Below are 21,047 nucleotides of genomic sequence, written 5' to 3'. Positions count from 1 at the left end.
TGATGTTTAGGGTTCAAATATTACGATATGAAATCCTTTTTCGTAGCGTCTTCAATTATTGTAATAACAATTCTCGTTTCTTATGGGTTCCTAGTATTTTTACATGTTTTTCTCATTAAGACTAAGCTAATTTGCTGAGTTTTTTTTTAAATTCTGTCAATCTCTCTAAACGCCTCCAAGTAAAAACGTTTATTAAAAAAATATTCAAGAACGGAACCCACTGGGAGTTTTTTGTACTAGGACACACATAACTTGCATAGAATTGATATTTAGGGTTCAGTTGAACACAATATTATGATATGTAACCCTTTTTCGTAACGTCTTCAATGTATGTAATAACAATTCTCGTTTCTTATGGGTTCCTGGTACTTTTGCATGTTTTTCTCATTAAGACTAGGTAAGGTAGGTAAGAGTAGGAGGTACCCACCCACAACAGAGAGATAGGAGACAGAGATTGACAGAAGTTCACGAAAAGCTCAGCAAGTTAGTTTAGTCTTAATGAGAAAAACATGCAAAGGTAGATTACTTCACTCATTTGTTTGAGACCATCTTATCCAAGTAAAACAAAAAAAAAAAATGGTATCTCTTTGTATCACGTAAAGACCAGACAGGTACCTAATTATTTCATATCCTTACGGATACCCTTGTCTATGTACTTAGCGTAATTTAAAATTGGTGCGGGTCGCACGATTCGCATAAACGGACACATATGCGGCCGACGAGATTTTCTTTTACAAATGCCCGGTGCTTGTACTCGCTCGAGGTTTTGACTTAGTTTGTCTACATACATATTCTTTGTTTTTTATGAAAACCTTTCTTCTTAAAACAATTTTTACGAAGAAAAAAAAATGTTACGAAAAATAAATATCCGGAACCCATTTTTCATTTATTCGAAGAAATACCAGGAGTAAGGGTTTTGATTTTATTTAAGTACATTGAGTGCACTTGCACTGACACCGATCAGCTGATTTCTTGCAAGTGATGTAATGATTTCATTTCCAAATGTAGGATTTCATGTATCTTATGTATTGGAAAAATTCATAACTTCGTTCCATGCAAACATGAGTTTAAAAAACCCTTCCCGTATAGTTGGTTATGTTATCTAGAAACCGTGCACTTGATGTGTATACCCCCTTTTTGTTACACGTTGTATATTTAAAAAGCACACCATCGTTAACACTCTTAGATAACAAACGATAATTTAAAAATTTATTTATGAAACAGTAAAATTAATAGATACCTTATTTTTAAGTATTTTAACATGGGTAACTATCATACTCATCCTATATTTTCCTAAGTCACCATTGGAAAACACATTGAAGATGATTTCTCTAACGTTCAATTTATTATTCTATAAATATTTAAGTAATTCCAATACGTTATCAACACGAGGTTGCTTGATATAAGTAATTATTGAATGGTATTGGTTTCTTCAGAGATTAATCGGTGGGCAGTGTGAACTTGTTTATCAAGTCAGCAGCTGTTGTACCAATAAATTGCCAGATATAGAGATATATATTAATATAGGGACGACAGATATATGACAAAGAGAATGAAAATATAGGCTCACCCTCTCTCTATTACATGGGACTTACAAGGGTGAACAATGGGTGTACATTGAACAGTAACATTACGTGCTGTAATGTGCACCTCTGTCTACCCCTTCGGGGATAAAGGCGTGACGTTGCATACATGCAAGAATTAAAATAACAAAGTTAAGTTTACGTAATATTTTAGTACATTTATGACATAATATAGTATAGTAAGTGAGAAGCATATTTATAGCAAAGTCGGGGTGTTATCTAATCTTAATGCTATTCGTAATTTTAACAATGGTAAAATCAATTGTAGTTTACTTGAAATCAAGTTTGAAACCATGCCTTCGGTAGTCAATTGTGTGTTTACGATTTATTGATTCGACTAAAGTAGAAATGGATATACATAGTTGAAATAAACACCATAGAAACTAATATGGAGCCAGTTTTCTCAATATTTCTTTCCCGGATCTTTTCAATTTAAAAATAAAAACAAATCGAAAGTAAAGAAAGGCAAGCGTTGAAAAACACTTTTTTATCTATCTCGCTCTAAATACTATCTCATAAAACGCTAGTTATGTACCAGCGAGTAATAGCACCAATTTACCGATTTTCCTTTGCTACGGTACCGATTTTAATCAACTTTCGGTAATTATCGTCGATATTTTGATTGTCTTGATATTGTTCGAGAATGCCAGTTTGATTTATTTCTTTAAGTGCCTAGTTTTAAGTGCTATTTTTTCATCTGTCTTGAAATTGGACACATAATTGTTTGAGCCTTGCGACAATTTCAAACTACTTATTTCATTATTGAACGCAGAAATTATTTCCAATACGTACGTATTTTTAAGTTGGCGATATGTGTAACATTGGTATTGCGTTAAAAAAATATGCAATACCTATCAGAATTTTAGTTTGAACCACAAAGATAATTGTTTCAGTTTTGTTGCGATACATTAAGTTTCCAATATTTTCAATAATAGTTCTATTTTTTAAATCATCTTCTGCTAAAAAGAAACCTTCTTCATAAAAATGTGATGTTTATCTATAGGTACAAAGACATGGACAATGTTTACACTAATAATTACACAACACTAAAATTAAGTCATAAAATACCATTATCAATTCCGATATCGATTTTCTTTCCTTATCGATCATCAGTGTTGCCAGGAGCCGTTTATTTAACAAAACGGATAATTCACTCATTACGCATTCCCCTATATGAATTGCCAACAAAAATAATTTCACAATGATATAGCAACACTGGCCATTATTCCGGTTACGGTATTTTGTGAGAATCGAGTGGCCGTGCGCCGATCAATTATGATCGATATCGTTTTAATCGATTGTAATCGGTAATGACGCGAAACACCGCAGCTGTGAATTTTATTTAATATCGTTGACTTGAGGAATTAAATGTATGGCGATTCTTTTTTTTTAATTAACGTTTTGATATTGTTATAATAACGGATAAGGGGTCAGTTATATATTTTTGAGTTTTAATGAAATTTAAGAGAATTGTTTTTACCTTTACATACAGATATAAAAATCTTTACACAGATATTTATAGTAATTTATTGAGGAAAAGCATTTTGTATTTATTTTTGTGTAGGTATTATTATGTTTATTTTTTTTTTCATTCACTGCTAATAAATATTATAAAACCGAAATTTTGCTAACCAGGAAGAGAGTAATTTTATTGATTGGTAATTTTATGAATAAAGAAATGCATAGTAAATGACGCCATGGATTAAATATATTTTTTGTTATAATTACTATTACATTAAAGCAACATTGTTATACGATAAATATTACATTAACAACAATGTAACAGTATTCTTTAGCTAATAAAAACATAATCGACCACCATACATAATAATAACCATTTAATATTTTAATTATGTTTACATTTTCCGCCATCTTTTAATTCCAAACGAAATTATCCATCATAATTATTATAATAAGCCCATAATCTATCGTGTAAAATTTGTATCGATACCGATAGAAATCGGTATTAAAATTCATCTTCGCTAAATAATCGGTAAGGTGGTTATCGATGTATCGATTATGTTTATCGATGCTAATTCGAATAAAATTCGCAGCACTATTTACAAGAGACATGACAAAGATAATTTTGAATTTCTATAAAGGTCGGTGTGTGATAAAATAGAAACACCATAAATATTTTTATGAGAATAATAAAATTATCGATGGTCTATATTCATGATGTTTTTTTCTCTAATACAATTGAATTACAAAGATAAGTATTTGAATTGAGAGATAAAGTATCACACTTAATAATATTATAAATGTGAAAGTTTGTTTGTTTGGATGTTTTTCCGTCAATCGCGCTGAAAAAACTGAACGGATTTTGATAAAATTTGGTATACCGACAGGGCATGGGCTGACTTGGGTGATAGGACACTTTTAATCCCACAGGAATGTAGGCGAAACCGATGGCAGAAACTAGTTGCAAATAAATTAGTTACCGATTATGGATGATTTTCCATCCATCAGATAAAAGGTAGATAATAAATAAAACATACAAATTAATAGTGGCAGTTGTAGGAATAATATTTCTTTATGTATTCTCATTCAAAGAAATGATGAATGGTTTAAAGTACGAATGCCAAGTGGTCTCTGGTTCGATCCTTGAGTCTGATAGCAGTATAAAGATAATGTTAAACCAAGTCCGGGGATCAAACTTGGAACTTCTAGCATTTGCTTCTAGAATAAGCAATGTCCAACAAGGAATTTATTTCAAGATTATGACATAATTAAAATCATAAAATCACTAATATTAATTTCACTTAACAAAAGAGACACCATTTATGTTCATAACCTTTAAAATATTTGAATTTTATAACACATTAGAACAACTAAGCACTAAGTACATAGATACTCTTAAATTTACGTCTCATTTTACTACAACAAACCTTCAAACAATTCTATCACCTAACAACAGAAGACTAGACACCAAAATCGCTTGAAAACGTTTAGCAAAGAAGCTGATATTGTGTAAAGAGCCTAAAGGTACAGTCAGCCACATAAATAACTGCGAGCAAGATATGAAGATGTCGAGAGGTTTAATGAAACGTCAAAGTATCTGGCTCATTGATTGCTCGCGAGAAAGCATAAATCGTGTGCGCCTGCGCTTACGGGTACTTGCGACGCTTAAATCATTTTGCGCCTGATTGTACGTGTTTGTTTATGTTTCTGATGTTTAGTATGTGCACGTGTTTCGTTGCTCATTACCCATAAATTGCTTGGTATTGCGAAATGAAATAGGTTTGGTGTGGATGTATGGACGGTTTTTTTATTGGGTAATTGAGATATCAGAAGATGAAGAATAGATATTGTGGTTATCAGCCGAGCATGAGCTGTAAACTCAATAGCAAGGTTGGATAAATTTCAAATCATTAAAATTTCAATAGATTTTACTGTAGTTATGGGGAATTTCCAATTTTAGAAGCAGAACCTTAAACAATTTACCCTGTTTTGAGGAAAAATAAAATTCAAGTGTGGGATAGTTCATAAAAGATTTGTCATCTTCATACATACATTGACTGATGGATGGAATATGTAAGATTCGTAGCAACTGGCGTCCATTGTCTCTGCCAACCCCCATAGGAGACAGGCGTGAGGTTATATATGTATGTATTGTCCTATTCAATTTTTTACCATTTATTTTATTATATTCCCCTAGACATTGCAACCCTAATAAAATATAACATCCTGCAAAATCGTTTTAGTACAAAATAGACAAAGAAACTCGTGACTGAACACACCTTGTTCATATTTTTATAGTTTCCTTTGTTTTACTTTCTCTGTCCTTCAACTTAACCTACGACATACATTAGCGTCAAATTATAAAATAAAACATTGTTAGTTGCCATGTTGCTAGTGCGACTGCTGTGTCAACTTTGATCCATGAGTTTTGCATAGTATTATTGAGATTTTTGCATTTTATAAACGGTTTTATGAGGTTACGTAGAAACTCTTAACTCCATAATTACGTTTAGCACAATTTAATTTGGCACATCGGCCCCTAAAAAAAATTGATTATTGTTGTCAACTCGACTCCTAAATACAGTATAAACTGAACTCCTGTGGGTGAGTGTTGATTTTCATAAAATAACAGGTAAATCTTGTCCACTTACGGCCCCTAGCTTTAAAAATTAATAGCAAAAGACTCACACTACCGAAGCATTTCTATACCAACCTTATTGGAAGATTAAGTTCTTTGAGTTACGCGTGAACCAAACATTTTAAACTCATTATGTTATGGTCGAATATTTCAATTTCAAGCTTCTAGTCATCAGTCAAATCATCTTTTAGTGACACCTTAGAATGTGCCCTCAGGTAGTCCTGAGGACAAACTACACAGTGTATGAATACAAAACACATTAATCAATAGTTTTATAGGCCCTAAACCATAATAACCTTCAGCACTTGATGAAGCCATAGACTATAAACGTAGACACTTCAATGTCAGTTAATTGACAGTTTTTGCAACGAAGAAAAATACGATCGAAAAAGCAATCAAATACAAAGTTGTCCACTACCTTTTAAAGCTTTGTCAACTTCTAAATTGCCATCATGAAAATTTTATAACAGTATAATGGCAACACAAAACCTACAATTAAAAACACCCATCGTCACTGTCAATAATTTCTTCATTCAAACATTAAATTAAAATTCGAATTAACCGCTCAACGTGTTCTGTATTCGATTATTCAAATTCAAATTGTGACAATTATCGATTAAATATTGTTCTTTGACATCGCTAATTCGTAGCCTTTAAAGTATAATAATTGCCAATGCTTACTTTTTCGTAGTGTTGTCCGGTGATATTTGCATACAATATCGATTATCGATTGTCGACACTAGTCCTTATGACGAATACTTTTTATTTCTCAAACATACAGAGCTCGTTCTTACTTATGGATGCCAGAAACGATATGTCATCCTTATATGAAGAAATATGTGAAGTTAATTTACATAGCGCGTTTATAATTAAAAACTAACTTGTAACTATTCACATCTATTAGATAAGCCGTCTGGCTGGCTATTGCTATTACGGGTTATAAATATGAAGTTGTAAAAGAATTATGAGAGAAAATAATAATAATAATGCTACTGTTTACTGACTTTCGAATAAATGAATAGGTTTGTTATCAGATCATTTTTATTTTATTAATTCAGAATGCAATGTGACTGGTTGTTTAAGTTGTGCCTTGTTTTATAAACGATGGTTTATGCTTTAAAGTTGCCCCACGGCAAAACATGACTACAAGTACAAGAGATAATTCGTGAACACTATACAAGGTGTACACTATAAAGCATTCATGCCATTCCGAGAGAAAATATGTTCTGAAGTCCGAAGTTATCTATTGTTATGTACAGAGAAAAGAATTCGTTTGCATTGCACCGATTTCACTTTTCAGCAATCACTCAGTACAGTCGTAACTGCTTTAATTATATCACCGAGTATTCATTATTTCTACGCATTTTTATTACACATGTACAACTGCAAAAATTGCGATTATTACGAAAAAAAACTTTCAGATAAAAATGTGTAATTGATACGTATTGTTAATTATCGATATAATTAGTGTTTGATGCGCACCCCGTCACTATTTACAGGTAATAACTGTTATTCGAAGCGTAGTGTTGTGGCGATCAATTATAATCGTACGATAGTGCCTAATTAGTTTCGTGGAAAGCATTTTCTTATTCATATTTGCGTGAAGTATTCTGGGTGGTAACTATGAATAAATAGCTAACGATAAAGTTAGAATTTCATCTTGTACAAAAAGTACAAGAAAATTTTAACACAACCAGAAGGAATGTATTATTATAAAACGTGCTAAGCAGAATCATTCAACTCCCATTCATGAACGCGAACAAAACAACAATCAAAAAGGATTCTGGACCAAATTTATCGCGGAACAATCTAAAAACATTAGTCAAGATCGACATTTCCACCGGCACGCTTGTTCAACAATTAAAAATAATACATAAAGCTATAATTCTTGCCGTACCGTATCAAACCGAAAAGATACTCAATTAAAACAACGGGAGCCGTGAGGTAAAATTAAATCTTAATTAAATCCCCATAAAGGAACGGGCTGAGAGACAGACAACGGTTGCAACAAGAATGTTCGAACAAAAAGATTTTAAGAGTCAGGCGTATAAACATTATGTCACTAATACGAGTTCGTGAGTCGTGCGGTCTGTTCGTTTTGTTCAGTGTGAAACACGGGATTGTGTTTGTTATCGGTGTCCGTCTTAATGATCCATTTAAGTCCCAAGCTTTAGTTATAAAATGTAGCGACGATGCTGCTTGAAATTTGATGCAGAAGCGTGAAAGTGTGGAGTTTTGTTGCTCTCCGTTTTGATATTCGTATTTCTCGTTGTGCCTGTTAGACTGCAGAGTTTTAGGGGAATAGATGTGTCTAATGTTATATTACAGGATTATAGGAAGCTAGTTTTAAAAGGACCGCGTGAAATGTTAACTTTTAAAGATATAGCCAAAATATCAAGGTCCTCATATTAGGATAAGGACCAGATGAAACATCGTATCATAGAAAATGATATATGCCTTAATTTTTAAATGAGAATTAAGCATATTTATGGGGAATAACTGCTTTTAAGTATTAGGAACCTTTGTTGATACTCAAATCAATAGCGGAGAGGAATTTTCTCATACACTAACTAGCAGAACAAAATAATAATAACCCATTTTAAAGTCCCATAAAATAGCACTTAGTTCAGTTAGTTCCCCGTTTCCATCAACATAATATACAAGTATGTCAACTTCGTACAACTTTGGGCGTTGATATCGTTTTATTTCGACAGTGCAGTGGTGTGGCTGTGTTTAATTCCAGTTATCAGCCACGGTGTCCACGCTGCTACCTGTTAAATATGGGATTCGGTTCAACTTCGAGTGCGCACAGAGTTTTGAATGGAGTAGAGAGGTATTGTGATTTATTAATTAAATTTTTTGACAATATTTTAGTTTAGGTGTATTATCTGAAAAATCTATTTGAATTTGGTTAAAGTTTGTGTTTTTTTCCGTTAGAATATCTACAATAAACATTATCTAATATGTATAAAGTTATAATTATAATTATAAAAAAATATATTTTGTTGTAATCACCTAATTCCCGCAAAAAGCTGTTTTCTAACAGGAAAAAATAACCACATTAAATTGTAAGTTGTATTTTACTTAGAAAAACTTCAAACAAAATTTTATATCTTCGTTGATTTCTTAGCGCTATTACAATTTATTATATCACTAATTAAAACAGGAGTTCCTCAAGGCACAATTCTAGGTCCACCCACATTTCTAACACAGCGCTGTCACCATTTTCATCGTCAATAATTAAAGCCAATCATAAATTAAACGAAGCTCTGTACCATTCCTGGCTCTACAACAGAATGTCTTACTCATCGGGTGTCGAAGTCATAAATTCGGTCGGCAGCTCATTTGAATGCAACCGATTGTGATCGACGGTTGCTCGCGCGCACCAATTTATAGCTCACGCCCCATACATACGGCCAGTTAATATTGAGAAAAACATTGAGTGTTTGTTTCGATAATTATTTAAATATCCAAGTTATTAGGAGTGATGTAATGGTTTGGACTAATTAGGGATAAAAGGGTTTTGTGTTTGTTTATGAGTGTTCTTATGTTTTGTAATATTATATTAGGAATTTTTATTTGGTTCAATGTGGGTATGCTAATATTATTATTATCAACCTTAAGTATTTAAAGTTAAACGGAGCTGCGGGCAACGTAATAGGTCACCGGGGCTCCGGTTTAAAGCAGGAGAAGGTACAGGCTGGTTTTTAGTCAGCAACAGTATGACACTCCCTTCCACCTCACCCAAGAGAAGTCATTAGATGATTTTGTCCCTCAAAAAAAGCATTAAAAGTTAAAACCTCAATTGCATTCAATTTTTTGTAAACTAGTCAATAGAGGTGTTAACCCTTATGAGCAAATCATCTTCACCCGTTCTAAAATTAAAGTTAAGGAACAACTTTGAAAAACTGTAATTCATTTGCCCTCCTTTAAGGAAAAACAGATACAATGCAATATTATGTACCCTCCAACAATCCCCGATATTACATAACAACAAAACTCAATTTTCCTAACTCATCAATCTTCATTATAATACCAATTATTTTCCAATTCTTCAAGCAATTAACCGTTGATCGTTTTCTTCAAAGAACTTCGCTCATTCCATATCAATCTTTACCATCTAATTACTGAAATCGATCTCATTATAGCCGACATATCTTCAAGAAAATGTATTTTTTTTTCATCGACTTTCAATTTTCCAACCGTTACGGCCACACTGCTTGTCCATTATTATGTTAGAAAGCATAAACTCGTGTTCTAAGAGAAAACTATACGTTTTACTGAATGCTAAGAGTGAGACAATTATGTAATTACGTTGCAATTGTATAGTTTTTTCTTCTGCAAATGATTTTTATACATATAAATAGATGCCTGCTTTGATTGTGTTTGTTGGTCCTTTGTGTATTAAAGGACCAGATTCATTAAAAAGGACCACGTTTTTGTAAGTTGCCATTTTTATTTTGGAATACATGTTATGGTAGTAAGTAAGACTGAACCACGAATCAAATTAAAATTATTGGTGTTAGGTTGATTATCGCACTCCAAAGATGAAAACATCCTCAAAACCAATGGTCCTAAATGTCTCCAATTTCTTTCAATTCAGTACAATTTTCCATCAACATCACAAGCAGTTCCTGTCGCTCTTATAACGGAAAAAGAGCGTAAAGATACTGTATCTAAGTATGGTAGTGGGTTAGTCGGCGATACCGGGTTACCGTGGTCGCTCTGCGTAAAATTGTTACTATTAGCAAGTCTCCTTGACACAGCAAGCATTGGATAATTGCTGTACTACGTAGTGGAATTATTGAAACACTATTCTATAGTTGAAGATGATTGACTAGTTGTTTCTGTTATGATGGAAATTTTTTGTTGTTTGTTTTAGAAATTAGACCCTTCATTGAACGCCTTTATTTAGCTAGCCCCGTTTATTTGGGTCGTTAGTAATTAGAACTTTACCCCCTAATTGAAGACAGATCGATCTGATATTTGGTGCACAGTCTTAATCTTGATGACCATACAGTATAATTTATATATTTCCACAACTATTTTCATTATGGGTATCAAACGGAAAGACTTGATTATTTTGATATTAGGTCTAATACTGTCTAACTAGCTGCTTGTTAAATTGATAAGTATTCAGAAAAAAAGCAACACTTTATACAAGAATTTTGATGTAAATCCTCAGATATTTCATATCCCTAGGACACACACTGTCTTGAATTAATTTATGGTTTAAAAGCATTGTAAATTATAGCTGCTAGGAGTTACAATGTGTAGCGAGACGTTTTCAAAAAACACTGTTATCTGATTCGTACATGCTTGCTGTTCAAGAAATGAATGACTGATTCGATCTCGTGAATCTTGTCATATTTTGATATATTTATGTGTACGTATCATTATGAAATATTGTTCGCTTTACTTAGTAACAGATGAAATACAGCTTAAGTGACTTAAATCTTTCATTTGAATTTATTGGCTAATTAATAATTATAATCGACAAAAAGACCACAAAGTTGGAAAAGGGGACAAAAGGACCATAAAGAAAAATTGAAAAAAGTGATATCGATCAAAGATCCGCACAAAGCACTCAAACAGCCATAATATAAACACTAATACTCCTAGTAACATTTGAACCAGTTTTTTAACAGTTAAACTTACAAAGACGCCGCCGTTAAGTCAAACGATTATACAAAAAACGTTTTCCCTCGTCCTGACCGCATTTAACCCCTGAGTTAATTATTTAAGGCTAAGAGCACATTTATCACACATCGGTGAGCAGCAGTAGTGTTATTTATGACCATATATAAGTTATATACAAGCTTGTGCCGCTGCGTCGCTCGTAAATAAGAAAGAGTTATTGGTGACGAATTTAAATATTGCTACTGATTCGTCGTAAATGTTCTTTGAGTGATCTAATTAAATGGGTGTAAATATTGTGTGTGGCATTTTTGCGCTTGTTTTTGTTGTATTTAAATGCCTCGTTGGTTACTAAGGTAACTAGTGGAGTAGTGGTTTTAAATTCTGTTCCCAATTGAGTAAAAGTTTTGACAAACCTTTCAATGACGAAATGCATAGTCTGGTTGGGAATTATCACAGGGTGTTATTTTTTGTATCATAGTTCCCGTAACAATCCTTAAATTCCTAACCCCCAAAAGGCAACGCACTTGTAACGCCTCTGTTGTTTTGGTTATCCATGGGTGGCGGCGATTGCTTACCATCAAGTGATTCGTCTGACCGTTTACGATAAAAAATACAATGTGTCCAAATCATATCTATACATATAATAAAATCGTAGAAAAGTGCTGTCTGTACATTGAAAATAAAAATAAAAAAAATAGCAGGGGTTATTGTTATGTCGATGTCGAACCCAAAAATGTAATTAACTTTTTTTTTGTCTGTTTGTCTGTTCGTCTGTGCGCGCTAATCTCAGAAACGGCTGATCCGAGTTGGATGCGGTTTTCACGAATATATTGTGGGATGCTTAAATTTACATTTAGTGTTTGTTTCATGTCAATCGGTTCATAAATAAAAAAGTTATGTCAAATTAAAGAATCACGTCGAACATTCTATGCTTATACCATTAATCTCCGCAACTATTTGACGGATTTGGTTGAAATTTGGTACAGATATAGTTTAGAACCTTAGAAAGGACATAGATATATTTTTATTTCAAAAATCAAAAAATAAAAATAAGAAATAAATTATTTATAAATAATTCTATGTCATCGAGGTTCATGTTAATGTTTTAATTCATCGAAAAAAAGTAAATAAATAGTAAAAAGGTATGAAAAAAATAATATCAATATAATAAAACATTTAGTACAAATAAAATGCTCTAACGGAGTATAGATAATTCTATGTCGATCGTTACACGACTTCGGTTCATGTTATTGTTTTAATTCATCGAAAAAAGTAAATAAACTAGTAAAAAGGTATGAAAAAAATAATTCAATATTTAAACTAACAAAGAAAATGCCCGAACGGAGTATAAATAAATAATCCAAGTTGTCTTTAATAGTCGTTGGGATCGAAATAGATCGCATGGTTTCGTTACATCATTTGGTTGGGTATCGGCCGAGCGCTTCGGTACTATCGTAGAAAAAGTGTATTATCAGTCGTATGATTATAACTTATAATTGTCTGTATGGTCCTGCTGTTTCGGCGTTGTATTTGTCAATTGTTTATTTGTTGGGTTTTCCTTAAACTATTTAACGTAGGTTTAGTTTGATATCGATTATTAGTAGTTACTGTAGTTAGTTTTTTTAATAAAATTGTAAGTCTAATTTATAAATTAATTAGATTAGATTTAAGTCGTTTCTTTTAAATTATTTAGTTTAAGCTTGGTTATTATAGCATAGAGGATTTGTAATATAGTTTGCCTTTCTATTATAATTGTTATAAATTCGTAATTCGTAGCTTCCGTTAAGTTTTAAGTGTTTAAGTCCGTTTTTAAACTATTTTTTCAATGCCCTAAGTGAGTATACATAATTAAATTCAATCATATGTTGATTTTTGAAGAGTTCCCTGGAATATCTTCCAATCTCATTTTTGAAGAGATCAGATCGTATTGGTTAAAACCACCGGAAGTCACTAACGCGAACGAAGTCGCGGGCAAAAGCTAGTATCGATAAAAACGGCATTGTGACAGTTATCTAAAGCAGACATTAGAAAAAGAACACACAATTAATAATTTACAGCAAAATAACAACCGAGAAACATAATTAATTAACGAAAACTTCATGTTCGGAATATATCAGAAGCATTTTTTTCATGTTTTCAGAGTTCAACTGAAAGACAAACTAATTTATTACTAACAAACACGGTGTCAGTTACGATTAGCATAAAGTCATTAAGAGCAGTATGTTATAAATTATATTAAAAAATATTATGTTATAAGTTATAACTTATAATTGTAATAAAACCGCGGCCAGCGCCCTCTAGGGAGTGTTTTTATGTGCCAGTTTGTTTAGTAGGTTATGATAATGTTTTAGATTAAAGTTTTTTTTTTATTATGATCATTAGGCGTTGTTTAAGGGTTGATATTTGTGTTTGAATCTTTTGCCTGTCTATTATAATTTTTTGTCTTTGGTTCCGCAAAGATTTTGTTTTTATTTTATTTCATTTGATTCGTCAAAAAATCAGTACACCAACTTTTACCTACTAAGATTGATATTTTTTGTCGATATTTTATCAGTCTTTGCTATCGAACAATAGTAATCTTCTGTCTTATGCTAACGCATGAGACTCCCGTGAATTAAAATATCTAAAATCAAACATTGAGTATCATGGATTTTAACTGGTAAATAACTGTTAAGCACAGATTTTTTCGAAATATGGTCATGCTCATAGTTTATTGTAAAATAAAACAGCAACATACATTAAAATTACCAGCCCGGAATCGAACCGACTCTTCCGCGTACTCTCAACCACGCAACTGTCACCAATTAATCTTTTAACAGAAAATACTAGGAAATGTAGAAAATAAATGTTATGACTGTATTTCCGTTAAGGGGTTGGCAATGGTGCTAAAAATACCAATTTTTCTACTAATGGACAGCGAGTAATCGCTATTATAGAACGGTTGTCGAGCAAGTAAGAATCCCTGGTTAAAAAAAGTTAATTATTTTTTTTCGTATTTCATATCGTCATGCCTTTTATCCCTGAACTGATAGGCAGAGGTGCAGATTATGGCACGTAATGCTATTACAATGTATACCAACTTTTCACCGTTTGTGTTATAAGTCCCATGTATCTAATAGGGGGTGACCCTATTGCCACATACCGGGCACTATTCCTGACACCGTACTATCACTGAAAAAAATTCGAAAATTCGTATTACTTTGCCCTACCTGGGTATCGAACCCGAGACCCGTCGCACTTGCGAGTAGTCACTCGACCAACAACGTACATTTTTCTGGTTTTAGAAATTCTTCATAAGTAGGTAGGTACTTATTCTAAAATAGTACATAATATTTTAGCAATAAAGGATCAGTCTCAGTTACTACTTAATACCTAAGATCAATGACATGTAAGTAATGTGAATGGAAGAAAAGAAACAGGACCAAATAATAGAAAGGTAAAAGATTGTGTAAGGTATGATATGAAAGAGAAAGAAAATAATTTATCGATATAGAATAATGGAAAAAGATATATTGTGCGTGTTAGCTCTAAATAACTTGGTTCCTACAAAAGTAAAGGTAGGAAGACTAAGAAGACTATAACTGTAACTCTACGATTCCACTAAGAATATTTTAAATGTATTTCATAATATTGCTACCTCGTCGGTCAAATGGTCGCAAGTGTGTCTCGGCTTCAATGCCCAGGTCGGAACAAGTATGTATTACTGACCTTTTTTCGGTTCATCGAACATTTCTCAGTAGTAGCCCCCTATTACATGGAGACAATGGTGAAAAGTGGGTGTACAGTGGCATTACATGCCGTAATGTGCACCTCTGCCTTTCCATTCGGGGATAAAAGGCGTGACGGTACATTTTAAATAATTATAACAATCACAATAATTTTTGCCTGAGATTTCATAGCAGAAGAAATGAACACAAATATTATAGTAAGTAAACAAAGAAACACAATTAATTCGAAATTAATTAATGAATATAGTTCGTGAATATGTAAATGTTAACAAAATGCAAATAAACGGTTGACACTGTAAATCATTGGGATGTCGCTCAATAATTTATTGGCAACATTAACATAAATACGACGTTTGCTTTTGTTTGCATTTATTGGCAAATGTTTGAATGTAAACAAGATACAGATTGGGTGGTTATTTCATTGTTATTCTAGATTTTGTGAGCTATTGGTAGAAATTGCTTAACATAAGGGCTATGTTTCATCGGGATGCCACGGTGGTGCGGCCGGAATGGCGACTGAGTGAGTGACACACCATACAGCGCTACAGTAATTAGTGGTAGCGCGACCAGGGTGGATGCGCGACCAGTAACATTCTGCCATCCGAGTTGGTCACGCCGCCAGATTGGTTGCGCAACCAAGCATTCTCTATAGAGTTGTATACATTTCGTTGGTAGCGGCGACCAGTAGCGCCACCATGATGACCCTAAGAGCGAGAGGAAACATTCATTCGTCACCAACTCTAATCTTTCCACAGGTATTGTAAGAGCCGTTTATATTATTATACAAATAACAGAAACTGGGCAACAGTGCTCTCTAAAAACACACACCACACATTTAGTTTGGCGAACTCTTTATGTATCTAGGAGCAGCCTGCAGTCCAGCAGTAAGCTGTTATTTAGTGGGGAGGTTCGTATAATTTGAAATAATAAAAAATAAAACTAATAACACACACAACACATTTAGTATTGTGAACTCTTCTTATGTAAGTATCTAGGAGACCTGCAGTCAAGCAGAAGGCGGTATTTTACTGGGTAGATTCATTCATGTTACACTTCGAAATAAAAAAGAAAAACATTTTGTTATACTCCGAAATCGAATCTTAAATCGGTTTCAGCAACCACTACGTCACCTAACAAAAATTATGAAAGTAAACGAAATGTAAATTTCTTTCATTCGCAAATGATCACATAAATTAACGTTACAAGTTATCTATCCATAAATTAAGTATTTACGTCGGTTTGTGTAGCACACACAAACTGGTCGCCATCCAAAATATTTACGAAAATATTGTTCACAATTTGGTTATAATAAAATTTACCGTGGCGCGCTGAAATGTTACAGATTTGTATAGAGGTGTTTATACCACCTTTGGTTGTGTTAAAAACCTCACAGATTAGAGTCACGCTTTTTCCAGTTGCTATATTATGATACTATAGGGTAATTTGTGTTTTAAGTGCATGAGATTGGAAATTGGATTAATCAGTCAGTGTTTTAAAGAAAATAACTACATTAATTTGATTCTCGATTGATTCTTACCAAAAAATCTTATTTATTTATTTATTTGGACAACCAGTAGCTGTTACATTGCAACTTACATCTAAACACTTATGTTATAATTAATTTAAATGCACAACATTTTAAGGTGTCACAACATGCACTGTAACATAACATAACAATACTTTTACTTTGCACTATCTGGGAAACAAAACCGAGTCTCCATATTGGTAACTTGGAGTTGCCAACATTTGTAAGCAGTCCATCAACGAGATACCCATGATGTATCGTAAATACATCAAGAAAATATTTTTACATCGATCGAACCGATTTGTTACGTGACGTTTATGTAAATTTTATATCATAAAAAGGAAGCAATGGTCTATTAATTTTTAATTGTACCATTGAAATAACTCCAGCGGTCAATTTCCATTGATGGAACTCATAAATAATAATTACTTAGATTGTTTATTCAACAAGCATTATTTAAAATTGATAGGAAAACGGTTTTTAAGATCAACTATAAACCTTATCTATGAAATGAATAGTAATTAGAAATAGGGGAAGGGTTATTTAATTTAGTGTTAGCATAAATGACTAGATATGATATACAAAACTCTATTTTTATTTACATTATAGACAATCAAGGATTGCGAGGATTAATTTAACGTTAGAATAACTTAATAGTAATAAAAATATAAAATGATAATAATAGAATATAGCCCTTTTTAATTGTCAATTTTATCGTCATAATAAATCACTATGTTATGTGTAAATAAATTAAATTAAGTCTTTAACAAAGCCTCCTTAATTTTATACGTATCATAACTTAAATCTTAATAATCTCTGAAGAAATAGAAATAGTGATAAGAATATTTTAAAGGGGTGAATTTGGTACACTGATTTATTATTCCAAAATCAATTCAAAGTAATCTTTAATTAAATAACTTTGTTTGTTTCAAATATTAGACCTGACATTTATTCGCTGTATACGCACTAGCGACCACTTCACGATAAATAAAGAGATGATTTTTATTTTTCTAACCACTGCACTGGTAATATCAGCTCCATATAAATATTTTCACTTTCACAGGCCAACTCGGGTCACTGCCGAAATTCTGTCACGCAATTCCGCCATTAAGGGTTGTTTCCAACCCTCGTCGCTCCCCCCTCCCCCCAGTTTTACCAGTCGGCAAATTTTACAAACTACCCGCCGTAATTTCGTAGCTATATAAGGGTGCCCCCGTAAGGGGCCGCTTTTTATACGGCCCCTATTGGTTGGGGATTCCATAAGGATTTTTTATGGCATGCAGTTTTTACTGTCGTGATTTTTAATGACAGTATTTTAGGGATGTGTCTATGTATGATGATGAGACGTTTGGGATTTAGTTTTTTAAACGGTGTCGTTATGTAATAAAAATAGTTATTTTAAATATACTGGTCAAGTAGACTAGTTTCTTTAACAAAAGTTTAGTTAAAGATAATGAGAATTTGAAATACTACAGCAGTTTTTATTCACACACACACACTGTAGCATAGCTGTTAGTTATAGGAATATAGTGTCCATGTAGGTTCTATATTCAGGTACATATAGATCACTTCACCATTTCACCGCAATTTTGAAACACTTTTTTATAAAATCTCACGTGTTAAATAAATATTTGTGTAAACTATACATGTCACTTGTTTAACGGGTGGAATAAATGTTTTTTCTTTCTTTAATTCTACCTTATACATATAATTTTAAGGTCTAGTGTTGTATGGCAACAAAGTAATTCTTATATTAACACCATCTGAAATTCATACTTCAATGACTTTATTATACCGCGACTACAAAAGGTCACTGAATTCAAAAACTAAAGTTCAACTTAGTTCATATACTGACAGAAAGTACAATGCAATTAAATATTAAGTTAATTGTAAGACATTTGTTTGAAACTTACACATAAATTAACTTGTTTAATTACATTGAAATTAATTTTCTTTCTAAAAATATTTGTTTCAATTGTTGTTTATTATTTTTTTATTTTACTGACTGAATTTAGTCTAGACAGTACGGTTCGGAGGTTTTAGACTCCCGCTTCTCATTCATGAGGGTTTGGATTTGATACCAACGGCAAGTACCAATGTGACTTTTTCCGAGTTAAATGTATTTTCTAAGATTATTTAGACAACACTAAAAATGAAAGATAACATCGTGAGCAAATCTGGGCTTATAATTTCTGATTATAAGGTTGAAATCGCCAACTCGCAAGCGTGGTGATTACTGCTCAAAACCTTATCCGTGCCAGAAGAGGCCTTAACTAAAAACACTTTTTTCCAGTATTTCAACCCCCTGCTCGGTCGACTACCGATAATCTTTACCAAAACATCAAAAAACCCCATCATACAAACAAAATACAAGTCATCACAACATCTACCTTCATTCCTAGAACTTGAATAACGTCAAAGGTTTTCCATCAAACCTATAAGGTATAGGCACCACTTAAAGGCCACAGCTATATATAGGTATACTATAGAACTTATATTGTACCTCGCCCTTCAGGGTAACAATTTCCTTTAGCGCGGCGAGCGAGCATTGATGCATAGATTGTGTACAATGTAGGCTTATTTATATTTTATAAGTGCGAAGCGCAGGGCGGGCGGGCCGTCGCCGCCCTATTCTGTATGGGGTGTTGCTTTTTTGGTAGTGTGTTTTTGTGTATTATTTTGGTGTTACATATGTTTTTTTTTTGTAGTATGATAGTGGTTTTATATGAATATCGATTTGCTTACATTTTGTAAATGAGGAAAGTAATAAAGTAGGTATTGCTCGAATTTACGACACTAAAGTATTATAATAGAGATAATAATAATGAAAACTAACGAATGGATCTAAACTGATACAAAATAAACCAATTGATACTTTAGGTTGATTAACCTATTATCAAACGATATTTTCAAAATTAACATACTGCAGTACAATTACGCAATTATTGCTGTACACATCAGTTATCGGTACTATACACAGACAATACACAAAACCTATGTTTCATTTTCAGCAACAGCCTGTATGTAGCCGTAGTGTTTACAATACCCGAGTTTGCTAGTGTGCGTGCTTGCCATAGTAACGTTTACGAGTTATTTCAACTCGTTAACTCCGTTTACTGAATTTCATACAAAGTGCCTTTTAATTTCATTATTACGAACAAACTGAAAAAGGTATATTTAAGGCCTTTTCTCGTTTTTCGGTAATATTATTGTATTAGTCAAATTATTATTTTGTGTTTATGGCTTTTTACTTTGGTCGGGGTTTGCAACTTGTATTAAATGTGGTTTCGAGGGTGACTATCACGATGCGCAAAGCTGTTTCTAACTGAGAATTATAATAAAAATATTAAATTCTCTTTAATAGTAATATCTACAGTTGATTGATGATAAGTATGTCTGTCGCTCTTATTCTACATACCTAAAAATAACCTAAAATTAATCCGTTATGACATGAAATATATAAACAAACAAACAAATCCCGGTTTACTCACGCAAATTAGTCGAGAAAACCTTTTACTAGTTTCGAGTCACAGAGGGACTTTCGTAGCAAGCATGAGAAATAACTAACTTTTGTTGTCAATATATTCAGTTACAATTTACATAGTAGGTAGGTACTCAATATTAAGCTTTCAGCGATCAAACGATATTTGTTTTCCTAGAAGTAAAATTTTTCATGAAAGCCTACAGTATTCTGGCTGAAAAAAGCCCGAGCTATAATCCTAGATTTCTGTTTCGATAAGAAAAAGTAAATGTAACTGCCATAGGACATTAGGCCGACTTTGTGAAAATTTTAAGTGCCTAATATATAATTGGTAAGAGTGCTTACTCCTAGATTTATATCTACATGATTATAAATACCGTTATTCTTTTATAGATGGAGGTTAACAAGCTTAGTACGAGTATGTTTTACATTGTATTATTGACATCGAAGTGAGAGCGCGTTCGAGGCTCTGATTGGTAAAGCAAACTCGTACTAAGGGTACAGAATTAAGTCGTCATTAGAATTTAGTTATTTCTTTTCCTGATTTCAAAATAAAAAAACATGATTCTAGGTACTACTTTGAAAATCAGTTTAGGCAAACGCGAGATTATCGCGCACAGACAAACCAACTTAACTGTATAACGTATCTATTTATTGGGTTAAGCTGTAAGTTATGCATGTTTATTCTACATAATAAAAAAATAACTCCCTTTATTTAAAGTCGGTTAAAAATAACTAAAAAGCATTTCCTAGCTTCCACTTAAAAACACCACAACAAAAATTGCACCACGGAACATTATATTTAGGGTAAAAGTACACTTTCCTGGCCAACCTTTATCCAGCGCATGATTGATTAGCTCCCTTATCGGACATCATTGTTTTTCATAAACCACTTCACTCCATAGGAAAAAAAGCTAATTTGTCACATCGAATGCCATGGTTAACGTACCATAATTGATTTCGAAATACTAAAGCCGTGATAAGAAATTAA

At 32.7% G+C, this 21,047-nt stretch overlaps 1 protein-coding gene across 3 annotated transcripts in view; it reads right to left on the bottom strand.

Moving 5' to 3' along the window:
* The window catches only part of LOC118277929 (aryl hydrocarbon receptor), a 130,479-nt gene that overhangs the window by 28,262 nt on the left and 81,170 nt on the right, over positions 1-21,047 (bottom strand). The gene's annotated exons all lie outside the window — the stretch shown is intronic.

Source organism: Spodoptera frugiperda, chromosome 18 (genome assembly GCF_023101765.2).
Source record: "Spodoptera frugiperda isolate SF20-4 chromosome 18, AGI-APGP_CSIRO_Sfru_2.0, whole genome shotgun sequence".
Classification (NCBI taxonomy): domain Eukaryota; kingdom Metazoa; phylum Arthropoda; class Insecta; order Lepidoptera; family Noctuidae; genus Spodoptera; species Spodoptera frugiperda.
Note: the sequence above shows the minus strand (reverse complement) of the source record. Positions and strands in the feature narration are given on the sequence as shown.